Source organism: Dipodomys ordii, unplaced genomic scaffold (genome assembly GCF_000151885.1).
Source record: "Dipodomys ordii isolate 6190 unplaced genomic scaffold, Dord_2.0 Scaffold222, whole genome shotgun sequence".
Taxonomy (NCBI): domain Eukaryota; kingdom Metazoa; phylum Chordata; class Mammalia; order Rodentia; family Heteromyidae; genus Dipodomys; species Dipodomys ordii.
The window spans coordinates 533,461-546,675 of NW_012267438.1; positions in this window are offsets into that span (position 1 = coordinate 533,461).

Sequence of the window (13,215 nt, forward strand, 5' to 3'; positions counted from 1 at the left end):
TAGATAAGCAAGATGTGAAACTTTCCTCAATAGACTCTTACTGAGGCTGAAGAAGGAATGGAATTCTGATAAAACTACAACATGGATGAAGGTTGAGAACATTATGCTAGTGTAATAAACCAGTCAGATAAGGACATATCCTGCATGAGCCTACATTGTATACTATGTGAGGTACCTATGCACAGCAAATAGAAGAGAGGTTAAGGTGCTGAGCAAAAAGGGATGAAATCAGGTGTCATTGTTAATGGCTACTGAGTTTCAGGTTTGTAAGATGAAAAGAGACCTGGAGTGGGCCGGTAGTGATCATTGCACAATAGGCTGTCAAGAACTTAGTGTTTATTCATTTATTTTATTTACTCACTTATTTTTGATAATCCTGGGTTACACACAGGTTCTTACATTTATAAGGCAAATACTTTACCACTTACACAACACCCCAACCCTTTTATCCTTTGCTCTTTTTTTATATTTATGTTGTGAAAATACTGTACAGAGGGGTTACAATTACATGGGCAAGATAATGAGTACATTTCTTATCAAGCATTGTAGCCTGCTCCTTTGTTTCCCCTTCCCAACCCTTCTCATCCTTCCCCAGCCCCCTCACCGAATCCTCCTCCACCACCTCACCAAACTTGTAAAGTTCATTTTTCCACATAACGACTTGTACATCTCTTTGTTGCAATGGATCCACCTGTATCCCAATTTAAACAATTTTTTCCCTTTCCCTATACAAATTATACCGACATCAAATACAGTGAAAGCAGGGGTTATACCATGGGGAAGGGACATACAAAGCAACAAAGAAATATCTTATACATGTGTTAGAAACAATCAACTGAAGGGAAAAAAAGCATTTGAATACGTATCTCAGGGTTCATTTCCCTAACATTAACTTATCTGACCTTTTCTGCTTGACTCAGACATATACTAGTTATTACAAATAAGGGAAACCATGGGACCTATGTTTCTTTGGGCCTGGCTTACTTCTCTTAATATAATTTTTTCCCAAGACTTTCCATATCATAACAAATGGGGCAATGTTATTCTTTCTGATGGAGGCATAGAATTCCATTGTGTATATATACCACATTTTCTTGATCCATTCATCTACTGAGGGGCATCTGGGTTGGTTCCATATCTTAGCTATAGTAAATAATGCTGCAATAAACATAGTCGTGTTGGTAGCTTTAGTGCGGTCTTGTTTGTGAACATTTGGGTAAATGCGCAAAACTGGGATTTCTGGGTCATAGGGGAGCTCTATGTGGAGTCTTTTTGAGGAACCTCCATACTGCTTTCCAAAGTGGTTGAACAAGTTTACACTCCCACAAACAATGCAGTAAGGTTCCCTTCTGCCTAATCCTCTCCAGCATCTGTTGTTATTAGAGTTCTTGATTATAGCCATTCTAACTGGGGTGAGGTGGTATCTCAATGTTGTTTTGATTTGCACTTCCTTTATGGCTAGGGAGGTTGAGCATTTCTTCATGTGTCTATTGGCCATCCTTCTTTCCTCTTCAGAGAAGTTTCTCTTTAAGTCTTTAGCCCACTTATTTATTGGGCAGTTGTTTCTTTGAAGAGTTTTTGTTGGGGGATTTAATTTTTTGAGTTCCAAGTATATTTTAGATATGAGACCCTTTTCTGTTGTAAAGCTAGTGAACATCTTCTCACAATCTGTGGCCTTTTTATTAATCTTGCTAACTAGGACTTTGCCATGCATAAGCTCTGCAATTTCATGAAATCTGATTTGTCCAACCTTTTTTTGATTTTGTGTGTTTCTGAGTCTCTATTAAGAAAATTTCAAGCCGGGCGCTGGTGGCTCAGGCTGAGATCTGAGGATCACGGTTCAAAGCCAGCCCGGGCAGGAGAGACCGTGAGACTCCTATCTCCAATAAACCACCAGAAAACTGGAAGTGGCGCTGTAGCTCAAGTGGTAGAGCACTCGCCTTGAGCTGAAGAGCTGAAGGACAGCGCCCAGGCCCGGAGTTCAAGCCCCACGACCAACAAAAAATAAAAATAAATAAAATAAAAAAAGGAAATTTCAGCCTCTGCCAAGGAGACTTAGGGTTTCTCCTATTCTATCCTGTAATGTTTTCAGGGTGTCTGCTTTGACTCTGAGGTCTTTGATCCATTTGGAGTTGATTCTGGTGCAGGGTAATATATAAGGATCTAGCTTTAGTTTTCTGCAAGTAGTTAAACCAATTTTGCCAACACCATTTATTGAAGAGGCTGTCTTTCTTCCATTCTATTTTTTTAGATCCCTTATCAAGGATTAGATGGCTATAGGTCTGTAGGTTCATTTCTGAGTTTTCTATTTTATTCCATTGGTCCTGAGGTCTGTTCTTGCCAGAACCAAGTTGTTTTGATTACTATGGCTTTGTAGTAGAGATGAAATTTGGTATTGATATTCCTCCAGCACTGTTCCTTCTGCCGCGGTTCGTTTTAGCTATTTGGGGTCTTTTATTGTTCCATATGGATTTTTGGATCGCCTCTTCTATTTCCTTGAAGAATAGGGATGGAATATTTATAGGTATTGCATTGAATTTGTAGTATTGCCATTTTCACGATGTTGATCCTTCCAATCCAGGAGCATGGAACTTTTTGCCACTATCTAAGTTCTGTTTTGATTTCCTTTTTCAGGTTTGTAAAGTTTTCATCATTGAGGTCCTTCACTTTTTGGTTAAGTTAATTCCTAGGTATTTTATTTTTTTTGTGGGGCTATTACGAATGGTGTTGCCTTCCTAATTTCAGCCAAACTGTTTTCTTTGTTGGCATACAGAAAAGCCATTGATTTTTGAGGGTTCATTTTATACCTTGCTACTTTGCCAAAGTTTTGAATCAGCTTCAGTAATCTGGGAGTGAAGTCTGTGGGATTCTTTAAATATAAGAACATGTCGTCTGCAAAGAGGGAAAGTTTTACTTCTTCTTTCCCTATTTGGATCCCCTTTATATTTGCATCTGGTCTTATTGCTCTAGCTAGGCATTCTAATACTACATTGAAGAGCAGTGGAGACAGTGGACAGCCTTGTCTCATTCCTGAGTTAAGAGGAAATGGCTTTAGTTTTTTATCATTAAGTACAAGGCTGGCTGTAGGATTGTCATATACAGCCTTTATTGTATTGAGGAATGCTCCATGGATTCCTAATTTTCCAGAACCTTCACCATAAAGGGATGTTGGATCTTGTCAAATGCTTTTTCTGCATCTATTGAGATAACGATGTGGTTCTAAGCCTTGCTCCTCCTGATGTGATGAATTATATTAATTGATTTGCATATATTGAACCAGCTTGCATCCCTGAAATGAATCCTGTTTGGTGGTGGTGTATAACTTTTTGGGTGCATTGTTGAAGTCAATTGGCCAAAATTTTGTTGAGAAGTTTTGCACCAATTTTTATCAAGGAAATGAGTCTATAGTTCTCTTTCTTTGATGAGTCCCTGCCTGGTTTTGGGATGAGGGTTATGATGACTTCATAGAATGATTTCGGTAGTGAACTTTCTCTTTCAATTTCATTGAAGAGTTGGAGGAGTATTGTGTGAGCTCTGCTTTGAAGGTCTTGTAGAAATCCGCTGTAAAACCATCTTGTCCTTGGCTTTTCTTAGATGGGAGGTCTCTTATTGCTATTTCTATTTGAATACTTGATATGGGCCTGTTAATTTGGCTTTCACTCATCTTGGTTTAGTTTCGGCATGTCAATATTTGCTAGGAAAAGTTCCATTTCTGCCAAGTTCTCAAATTTATTAGCATAAAGTTTTGAGAAGTATTCCCTTATAATGTTCTGAATCTTGGTTGTTTCTGTGGTGATGTTTCCATTCTCATCTCTGAGTTTATTTATTTGGGTGTGCTCTCTTCTTTTTCTGATAAGATTTGCTAAGGGTCTGTCAATTTTGTTAATTTTTTTGGAGAACCAACTCTTTGTTTTATTGATTCTTTCTAAGTTTTTTGGGGATTCTAATTCATTTAATTCTGATTTAATTTTAATTATTTTTTTCTGTCTACTGGAGTGGGGCTTATCTTGCTACTCTTTATGAAGGAGGCTCAGATACCTCATTATATTGTTAGTTTCAGATCTCTCCAATTTGTTGATGTAGGAGCTCAGAGCTATAAACTTGCCTCTGAGTACTGCCTTTGCTGTGTCCCAGAGGAGCTGGAGTTGTATGTTCATTTTTGTTGAATATCATGAACATTTGAATGCAAGGTGTAAGTTCAATGTTTTTGAACTTGGACAAGTTTGCTTTGTGGCCTAAAATGTGGTCTATTTTGGACAATGTTCCCTGTGCTGCTGAGAAAAACATGTATTCTGATGCTGCTGGGTGAAATATTTGGTAGATGTCTGTTAAATCAGTTGATCTATGCAGTTGTTTAGATCTGCGGTTTCTCTGTTGAGTTTTTGCAGAATTGATCTATCTAGTGGGGAAAGTGGTGTGTTACAGTCCCCAACAATTAATGTCTTTGGATCTATGTGGGATTTGAAGGAAAGTATTTCATGGATAAATTTGGGTGCTCCATTTTTTGGTGAATAGATATTTAGTACCTCCTGTAATATCCTCCCTTAATTAATTTTAATTTGAAGTCTATTTATCTGATATTAGGATTGCAACTCCAGCCTGTTTCTTGCAGCCATTTGCTTGGTACATTTTGTTCCAGCCTTTCACATTGTAAATTTGTTTGTTTTTATGGGCAAGATGTGACTCCTGAAGGCAGCACATAGAAGGATTTTGCTTTTTAATCCAACTAGACAGTCTATGTTGCTTAATTGGAGAGTTCAGTCCGTTAATGTTGAGAGATAGGACTGAAAGTTATTTTGGGGTTCCTGCCATGTTATCCATCTTCTTGGGGGCTGTGGCAACTGGGTTCTTCCTATGGTTCTTGGATTCTCAGTTTGGGTGCAGTTTCTTGGCCTTTATTGTGATCTTGTTGGTTTTCTATATGAAAGACATCTTTCAGAATCTTTTGTAGGGCTGGTTTGGTGGGGATATATTGTTTCAACTTTTCTCCGCTATGAAAGGTTTTTATTTGACCTTCGGCTATGAAGGAGAGTTTAGCTGGGTACAGTATTCTTGGTTGATAGTTGTTTGTCTTTAGGGCATGGCATACATCATTCCAAGCTCTTCTTGCTTTAATTGTCTCTGCTGAGAAATCTGAGGCGATTCTAATTAGTTTCCCTTTATAGGTGATTGATCTTTTCTCCTTGACAGCTTTATGGATGTTTTCTTTGGTCTGAATTGATCCTGTCTAGATTATAATATGATGATAGGATGTCCTGTTCTGGTCTGGTCTATTTTGAGTTCTAAAAGCTTCTTGTATCTGAATAGGCCTATCTTTTTGCATGTTTAGGAAGTTCTCTGCTAGGATCCTGTTAAATTTCCTAGATCATTAGCTTCTGTTTCTAGGTGCTCCTCTACACCCATTATCCTCAGATTAGGCCTCCTCATGGTGTCTTCCAAGTGTTGAATAGATCTATCATATTTCTTGGATTTGTCTTGGATGGTTGTATGTTCTTTCTCTATAATATCTACACTGTCTTCAATCCCCGAGATTCGATCTTCTTCATGATCTAACCTACTATCAAGACTTTCTTCTTTTTTATTTCTTTTCCTTCAAGTTGATCAGCTTTGATGGCTTAAAATTGTTTGTTAAGAGCTTCGTTTTAGATCTTGTATGAACTTCCTTAATTTTGTGTTCAGTGTTTATTCTCAAATCACTTAGTTGATTGGCTATGGTTTCCTTGGACTCCCATTCCTTCTGTTGGGTTCCATTCAGCATTCCCTTGGTGGACTCCCTGAGTTCTTTCAGCTCTCTCTTTTTGGATTCCATTAATGCCTTTAGTGATCTTTGTGTATTCTCATCCTGCTTTTTCAATTCCTGTATTACTCTTTGATTAGCTTCCTCACATTCATGTGATTCCTGTAGCCTGCTCACGCCATTCCTGACTTTCTCTTTGTCTGTTCTCGGCCAGCTCCCACAATTCCTGTCTATCTCTTTGACTGATCTCAGCCTGCTCATGCCATTCCTTTATTTTTCTTTGAGTGTTCTCAAGCTGCTCATGCAATTTCTGTATCAATCTTTGAATAGCTTCCTCACTCTCATGATATTCCTGTACTGACCTTTGGTTTGCCTCCTCTCTCTCCCTAACATGCTCATACAGAGTCTTTTGCAGGTTTTCAATCTTTTCATTTACCATGTTTACCAGTAGTGTTTGTAGAGCTTTTTGGGAACTATCTTCTGGATTATTCATTATCTGTTCTCTCTCCTTATTATCATGAGTGGGAGTTGAGATACCTGGACTTGCCATTTTCTTGTGTTTTTCCGGCTTGCCCTGCCCATTTGGGATGAAAGTAACACCAGTTCTGTGCTAGAACTCTATCTTAAGTTAAGCAACAACCGAAGTCTGTAGTTGCACAGTCAAAAGTCTGCAGATACACTCTAGTTCAACAGATATACCTATTCAGCATCAAACAACTATGTATTAATGGGCTATGAAACGCAAATAAGAATTTGGCAAACCAGAAATTATTAGGTTTAGGGAGAGATGTGGGTAAAAATAGGAATAGAGGGATGTGGAAAGGCAGAGGGTGAGTTAAATTAACTAAGTCCTAATCTCAAAGAGGGAAATTGGTTGGATAGAATGATAGTAGAGAGAGAGAAAACAAAGAAGAATAGAAACAGAAAAAAAGAGACAAGAGATAAATAGAAAAACAAATATTAAAAATTAAAAAGTGAAACACTTAAAAACTTAAAAATTATGCAAATTTAAAAACGTAATATTCATAAAAGAATGTGTATAGGATAAGATAAGGGTAGGGATAGAAAAGAGACATGAAAAACTTAAAAATAAAAATGCTTAAAATATATACATATAAAGAAGTAGTACTGCTATTAAGGAATTTAAGTCTAAAAGGTTTTGAATTGAATAATAAATTTCTGGATTAAGTGTGTACACAATGAGGGTCCTTTATTCTTTTTTTTTTCACATATAGTTTCATCCTTCTTGCCTAACCATCCTGGGCTCTTTTGCTTCTTCCATGCATATTTTGTAATAGGGATGACAGGCACAAACCACCATTCCTAGATTATTGGTTAAGATGGGATCTTGGTACCTTTTTCTCATAGTAACCTGGAACTCTGATCCTGCTAATCTCCACCCATGGATTTGGTGTGATTACAGGCACCAGCCACTTTGCCCACTGTACAGTTTTAAAAGTTGGTACCTTCCAATGAATGAGATAAATTAATTACCAAGCAAATTCTTTTTTGTGAAAGTGGTGGTGGTGATTTAGTCCAGTTTTTGCTGCTACAAGAGAATTCCTGCCATTGGGTAATTTATTTTCAAAATAATGTCTTACAATAGCAAGTCCCAATGTTGAGGAACCACATCTAGAGAGAGTCCCTTTGCTCTTAAAATATGATAGAAGGCATCCCAAGAAGTAGTTTATAATGCTTATAAAGTCACTGATAGCATCATTGATCCCTACCTCCACCTAACTCAGCTTACTCCCCCAAAATTTTGTTTTAGCAAAATTATGAGAACCAGTGATTATTATGAGACCAGGCTCTTAGCATAGGGACATGGCTCAGTGGAGAATTCTCATGGCCATATATCCTCATCTTCTCCCCAACTCTGGGCTGGTATAGGAAACAGATCTAACTTTTGGGGGGAGGTCAGACAAGGGGCTTGAGGTCAGGGTCTGGACAGAGTCCTTGAGCTCTTTTGCTCAAGTCTAGAACTCCTTATCACTTTGAGCCACAATGTCACTTCCCATTTTCTTGATGTATTAATGGAGACAAGATGTATAATTGGAGACAAGAGTCTCTTGGACTTTCCTGCCCTGATTAGCTTCAAACTAAGATCCTCAGTTCTCAGCCTCCTGAGTAACTAGGATTATTTCTCCTTATGGCAGCCAGAGCACTTGAGGATGGGAGACAAAGCCTGCAGCCAGAGCTCTCCTTGAGGATGGGGGGGGGCAAAGCCTAACTTTAAGCATGCCAGCACCCCACATTTCTCTGGGGACAACCATGATCCTGCCCTGAGCACCATGAAGAGATGAAATCTTCTTCCTTTGTCCCTTGAACCCTTCTATCTTGCTCCAGTCTCTGGCAACCTGTTCTTCCTCCTGCTCTTCCTCCTGGTAGCCAGGCACATGGCTTTGCCCTGGCTTATTCCTCTGTCCAGGTCTTCTGGTTTTCCTCAAGGCTCACTCTAATCTTTTTTTTGGGGGGGGTCCGGTTGTGGGGCCTGAACTCTGGGCCTGGGCGCTGTCCCTCAGCTCTTCAGCTCAAGGCTAGCGCTTTACCACTTGAGCCACAGCGCCACTTCCGGCTTTTTTCTTTTTGCTTATGTGGTGCTGAGGAATCGAACCCAGGGCCTCAGGCATGCAAGGCACGCACTCTACCACTGAGCCATCTTCCCAGCCCCTCACTCTAATCTTTTTTAAATAAGTTTTTTTATTGTGAAAATACCGCACAGAAGGGTTACAATTACATGAGCAATTCTTATCAAGCATTGTTGCCTCCTCCTTTATTTTCTCCCTACCATCGCTGCCCTCCCATCTCCACGACTACACTCCCCACCATCTCATTGTTGCAATGGGTCCACCTGTATCCCTATTTAAACAATTTGTTTTTTTCCCTTCTCCTTCCCAAATTATAGCAACATCAAGTACAGTGAAAACAGGTTTTTTCACTCTAATCTTTTTTAAGCTTCATCTCACATGTCACCTTCCCAAGTAGGGTGGTCTCAGTCGCCTCATTTAAATTGTAGCCTCTCCCTCTCCTAGCAAATCCTTTGGCTCTCATCTATTTTATCACCTGTAGAGTACTTAGGACTTTTGGACTGGTTTATTTATTTAGTATATGTATGATTTAGTACATAACCCCTATAAGATCAGAAGTATTTGTTTTGCTTATTGGTATATCCCAACAAGCTCACAGTGCCTGGATCAAAGCAATGATTTTATAAATATTTGTGAATGTCTTAGAACATTTCAAATGATTTGGAAGTATTTCCTTATTTTCAAATACAATCTGTTGTCTTTGAATAACTGAGGCTTAGACCAAGACTTGTCCTGAGTAGCTAGGATTACACCAATGCCCCACTTCCCTGAGCTTTTTTTTCTCAAAGCTAGCATTCTAGTACTTTGAGCCACAGTGCCCAGGCACTGAGTTCAAGCCCCACAACCAATCAGAAAAATTATATATGTATACATATATTATATATACATATATAATTAAATATTATATATACATATATAATTATATATGTATATATATTCTTATTTAAAAGAAGTAAAGTCAGCTCCACTGAGCTATCTTTCATGGTAGTCACTAAGAATTGTAGAGGTACAAAGATCTGAGACCTTGAAGTCCAATACTAGCCCAGTTATTTTATAGCAAAGAACTTAAATGACATATATAAATATAAATAAATATAAATAATTCCACATTCTAGCATTGGCTTGGTCTTCTGTTTATATGATTATTTGTTGTCTTAATTGTTTCAGGGCTTGGGATCTGACAGATTATTATATTTTCATGGATTTCATGACTTTTTTCATGTTTTCCCACTACAGTTGCCAGATATATATATAGATATAGATATATATAGAGAGAGAATTCAAAAAAGGAAAGTAAGAAATCAAATCTCCTAAAAACTCAGGACATTTCACTTCAGGAAGCACAGAAACTACTTACTGAAAACCTGCCATTTCGCTCATTCATGAAACTGAGACAAGAAAAGGAGATTCCCAACTTGTTTTCACATGTACTATGTTGAAAAAAGAAGAAAATAAGAAAGAAGTGGCACCAAAGTCTATGACTGAAGTCCTTTACCACAGCCTGCTAATTAAATCCATCGACCCAGTGGAGCAGCTCTCCAGGTCCTGGAAGAGACTGGTCCAGCAAGAAATCCATCCTCCTGTGCATACTTTTCCTTATGAAATTATTATTGACAAGCCAAGTTCTGAGCCTGAGTATATCATCCAGGAAATTAGGGAGCATGCCAAAATACTTAGGCGTTTTGGCCACTCTACTCACTCCCCAGACATGGTGTTTGAAAGTAAACCTCTGAGATATGTCTTAATAGAGCCAGGTAACTTGAACAGATGAGACCACATGTTAGGGAGAAAGTGGAAATCTTGTTTAAAATTAAGATAGCTTTCCAAAACAGAAATAATCAAATATTGACCCAGGGAAATATTGCTTATTCTAGGGTATATGGTTATGGCTTTTCCTGCTTACAGTGACAATGAAATGTAGAAAAAAGAACTTTAAAAATGCCAAGGTTATGTCCCAGATTCATTCCTAAAGGGTACATTATTTAGATACAACGCTTATATTCTCTTTTGTAACATAGCCAGTTATACCCAGATACTACAGCTCCCCATAGGTACTTTTTTCTGCTGAGACTTAGAAATTTTTAGAGTGTTGTGTATACACTGTCCCTGAGATTTTTTTCTTTTCCCCCCTCAAGACTAGTGCTCCAACAACTGAACCGTAGTTCACTTGTAGTTTTTGTTGGTAAATTGGAGATAACTCTCTTGGATTTTCCTGCTCAGGATGGGTTTGAATCATGATCCTCATATCTTAGCCTCTTGGGTAGTTAGGATTATAGACATGAGCCACTCTAGGGTAGCTAGAGATTATCTTATTCAAAAAACTTACTGTTACATTTCTACCAGCTCTTTCAGCACAGATCATAAACAATAAAGAAGCTCTTCACTTCTGATTCTTTAATAGAGAGGTACTCATAAAAGACCAAAGATCACACGGAGCAGTTTTTGTCTTTACAGCCAAAAGATAACTCCTTGGCCTCTAGGCCTTATGACTTTAGGGAAAAATCTTCTATTCTTCATTTGTTTGTTGTATAGTGTTGAATCACACCAAAAGCCTGACATATACTATGCATGTGTTTTACCACTGAGATATATCCTATTTTCTAGGAAAACAGTTTTCTGAGAATACATTTACATTCAGTTGTCATCCCACCCTGCAAGGAAGGCTGATAAATACTGTTGTAATTGGCTTGAAAGAAGTCAATCTAGTGTGTCTACTACAAATCATGTCATAAAGGTCTTTGATCCAAATCATCACCAGTAGGTCCTTCTCTAGCCAAATATTTCTTCCCTTTCTTCTCCTAAAACTTATTGCTATGCCAGGTCTATGAAGATCATTTCAGCTCCCTAAAACCTGGTAACTTGACCCTGGGGACAAATTGTTGAAATCAAGGTAAGTGTATAATGTATCCTAGTGGGAAATGGATAAACTCAAGGGAGAATCTTTAACAACTATTTTCTGTATGTACTGAATATACATCAAGAGATTCTCCCAAGCACACTTGGGAAGCCTTAGCCCTTCCCAGTACAGAGCTGGAGGATTAATGAGTAGGTGCCATATCTTCTCAGCTCATGCACTGTAGCACAGAGCTGGAGGGTTAATGAGTAGGTTCCATATCTTTTCAGCTCATGCGCTGTAGTAACCTGTTCACTGTTCATCATGTGGAGAGAATGGTGAAGTCATCCAAAAGAATATACTATACCTGCCTATGCTTTTCTCCATTATTATCTTTTTTATTATTATTATTATCTTCTGCATTATCTTTTCTTGTCTTCCTATGATTTTACACTCAATACCTTACCTTCATTCTTGCTTTTCTTGTTGGTGTTTGTTTTGAGTTTTAGGTTTTCAGCATAGTTAGTTGGGAAAAGAATTCTACGGAAGAAAAGGGGAAATGACTGCTAAGTTGAGGGATAAGCCTATGCCTTGACTTGGTTTCCCTTGGCTCCTTGGCTCTTTGAATACAATGAGTAATGATACTCCAACTGGTAGGTTCTGAAACATTATAGGAAGTATTCATCCTTCTAGACAGACAGAGCTTGAGAATTTTATGTTAGCTGCTCAAAGGTATAAGGAAGGATTCTAGCTAACATATAAGCCAGATTCCAGCTAAGCCACTATTCTTTTACACTTGATCTTAGCCAAAGGCTAAGAAGAGATGCCATTGCTCTTTTATACGCAAGGTTTACATCAGCATCTTGGAAGAAATGAGACTAACAATCTTTTACACTTGATCTTAGCCAAAGGCTAAGAAGAGATGCCATTGCTCTTTTATACTCAAGGTTTACATCAGCATCTTGGAAGAAATGAGACTAACAATCTGTGTGCCTTTCATCAGTCTTTCTATTTCTACAACTCATTTAGGATGAATTTCTCATCCCTGTTGTTGTTAGTCCCATTATATCTCCATGTGCACCTTTTGCTGATGTATAAGCACCCAAGGAGACACTCCCTTTATCTGCTCTGGCCATGTAGATTCCACTAAAATTCAGCATGCCAGACTTACACTTTCTTTCTTGGGGAAAAGTAGTAAATGAGATAAATAACATAATTTCTCCATTTATAGACCTTTTGAAACTGCTTTCTTCCAACAATGAGGAGGCTCAAATCATTGAAGTAACTCAGACTAAAAGTTAACTTACCATGCAATTCTTTGAAAATATGATTCCTTTTAGAAAAACAGTTCTTTGATCTGCCATATCTGGAATACAAATATTTTACAGGAGTTGTGAAGTTGAAGAGGATTTCTAGAGATATTCATGGAAGTAAAGTATGACACTGAGAAGAGATTTATAAAAAGCCAGGACATGCCTCCTGTTTTCCCTCGTCTACTCTCATTAAGACTTTGATTTTTTTAGCCTCAAGTTGATTATCAAAAAGAAGAAACTTATGATTTTAGCGAAACTCTAGTTTATTAAAATATCTTGGATGTGGAGTTTTGCCTTTTGAGAACATTGAATTTATACAGAAGAGGTATCCAATTATATCTGGGCTGAGTCTGTACAATATACCTCTAGAAAGCCTCAAAATATTAATATTAAGTTAAAAAATTAAGTTTATCTGCTGGTATAAGCCTGGTTTAGATGCATAAAACCCATTTGAATCAAGGCTCTGTTACTTATTGATTATGAGGAAAAAATTGTGCAAGAAAGAAAAATGTCCAAGCAAAAAAGTCTAAACAAGAATAATTTGTAAATAAATATATCTTCTAAAACATTACTAGGCCCAGATATGGTCCTAGGTTTAATTTCCAGCACCCACTTCTCAATTTAAGCACAGAATGTCCATCATCTTAAGCAATAAATTCAACTAGTTGAAGTATTTGGCTAGTTTAAGTATTCATCCCTCTAGATATAGATATCTGAGAATTTTTATGTTAGTTGTGTAGAGGG